Raw genomic sequence first — 2,610 nt, 5'->3', positions numbered from 1 at the left:
TGCTTTTATTGTTTTACTGGCCCCTTGGTGTCTCCTTAGAGTGGCAAGTCCTCCTAAATCAGCTCCTTAGGCAACCTTTGGGCGTTCATTTCTCTGTATGTCTCCAAGTAACGCCATATATGGGGCGCCTGGGTGGCTCAGTTGGTGAAGCGGCTGTCTTTGGGTTAGGTCATGATCTCAGGGTCCTGGGATCTGCCTCTCTGCCTCTCCCCCCCACCCCCACCGTGTTCTCTCTCTCACTCTGCTGCCTCTCTCTCAAATAAATAAATAAATAAATAAAATCTTTAAAAAAAGCGATCTGTGAGTTAATAAGCATAGTTTAGAATTATGCCAGTTTGACTTTCACTTATTAATCAAATATTTATTGAACACCTAATATATGTCAGGTATTGTGCCGTCTCATATAGCATTAAATCAGATAGACATGGATCTTGTTCCCCAAACTTAAACTCTACTTGGGAAGACAGAAAATTAACCAACTAATTACAATAAAGATTATGAATGATGAGAGAGGGGCGCCTGGGTAGCGCAGTTGTTAAGCGTCTGCCTTCGGCTCAGGGCGTGATCCCGGTGATGCGGGATCGAGTCCCACATCGGGCTCCTCTGCTGGGAGCCTGCTTCTTCCTCTCCCACTCCCCATGCTTGTGTTCCCTCTCTCGCTGGCTGTCTCTATCTCTGTCAAATAAATAAATAAAATATTAAAAAAAAAAGAATGATGAGAGAGCATACAGTGACCTTCTCTAAATTGACTTTTTGAAGATTTTTACATACAGTAAAACTCACCAATATCAAGGGTACTGTTCGATGAATTTTGACAAATGTATACCGTTGTGTAACCACTACCAGAATCAAGATGATTTTCATCACCCCTAAAAGTTTCCCTGTGCCTCTTTGTAGGCAATCTCATCTCTCCTACTCATCCCCAACTCCTGACCATCACTTATCAGCTTTCTATTACTATAGTTTTGCCTTTTCTAGAATTTTATATAATTCTTTTGTGTATGAAAGATGACATTCATCCACATTAGGGATGTCACTAGCTTGCTCCCTTTTATTGCCGAGTGGTATTCCACTGTGCAGATGTGCTCCCATTTGTTTATTCATTCTCCGGTTGGGCTGTTTACATTTTTGCACTATTACAAATAAAGTTTCTATGAGCATTTTGCACAAGTCTTTGTACATATGTTTTTATTTTCTCTTGGGTAGATACCCACGAATGTAATTACTGAATTTTATGGTATAAGAAATTGCTAAGCTGTTTTCTAAAGTGGCTGTAGCATTTTGCATTCCCACCAGCAAAGTGGGAGGGTTCCAATTGTTCTGTATCTGCACCAACACTTGTTGTTGTTAGTCTTTTAAACTTTGCTCACTCTAGTAGGTGTGTAATGTTACCTTATTGCGTTTTGATTTGCATTTCCCTAATAACTAATTATGTTGCTGATCTTTTTGTGTACTTAATTGCCATCCATGTATCTTCTTTGGTAAAGTGGCTGTTCAAATATTTTGCCCATTTAAAAAGTTTGGGTTCTTTGCCTCCTTATTATTGAATTTAAAGGGTTCTTTATATATTCCAGATAAAAGTCCTTTGTCAGATATTTGTTTTGCAAATATTTTATACCCATTTCTGGCTTGACTTCATTTTGTCAACAGTGTCTTTTCAAGACAAAAAGTTTTAATTTCGATGAAGTTAAATTGTAAATTTTGTAGTGGTTCTTGATGTCCTATCAAAGTTACAAAGATTTTCTCCTATATTTTCTTCTTTAACTATTACAGTTTTAGGTCTTAGTGAATCTATGTATCATGATTTTTTACATGATTTTTACATCTCTGAAATTAATAACGTTTGAAAAGAATAGGAATGGAAAACCGTAGTGAAATTATTCAGCGTTTTATAAAACACACCATTATTCTCTAGGTCCCAGGTTTGAATTTGGCATTTTAGGGAATACTGTGTCTCATTTACTTGTAATATGACAACTTTCTTGTCTTCTACTTGTTGTCAACAAGAGAGCAAAACCAATGTGACCTGTCAGTGTTCAGTGATTAGTTCCCTCATCTGGAATGTGCTTTCTTTTTATGAGGAGGGGAGGGAAACACCACTCTCACCTCTCATCCAAAACAATGTGTGTGCGTTTGCCTGTTTACCTGGGATTGAATTTGCAAAACTCACCAGTCCTCACTAGACTACAAGATATTCAAGGTCAAGATCTATGTGTTATTTCGTATTTCTATGTTTGAGATGTAATTCAGTAATTGTTTTGTGAACGAAAGGGGGAATTCCTGGGTCTCTGCTGTTCTGCTGGTGTCTGGAATTTACCAGGCAGTTTGTTGTAGTTTTAATGTCCAGTCCTCACAAACTTGACTTTAGAGAAAGATGATCCCATCTCAGTATTCCTAGATTTAGCACAGTGCGTGGCATACAGGAGAGAAGAAGGGCAAAGAGATGAGGGGAAGAAAATTTGTACAAATCCCACACCATCATTTATGACTTGAAGCAGGGAAACTGGGCAACCTTCAGGTGTAACATAAGGTGAAAACTATTCAAGATAGACTCCCAATTCCTCCGGGGCAACAGCGTCAAAATCTTTGGGCTAAGTCCCTTACTTCGAA

This window comes from Ailuropoda melanoleuca, chromosome 15 (assembly GCF_002007445.2).
Source record: "Ailuropoda melanoleuca isolate Jingjing chromosome 15, ASM200744v2, whole genome shotgun sequence".
Classification (NCBI taxonomy): Eukaryota; Metazoa; Chordata; class Mammalia; order Carnivora; family Ursidae; genus Ailuropoda; species Ailuropoda melanoleuca.
The sequence above is the reverse complement of the archived record's forward strand: the minus strand, read 5'-3'. Positions refer to the sequence as shown.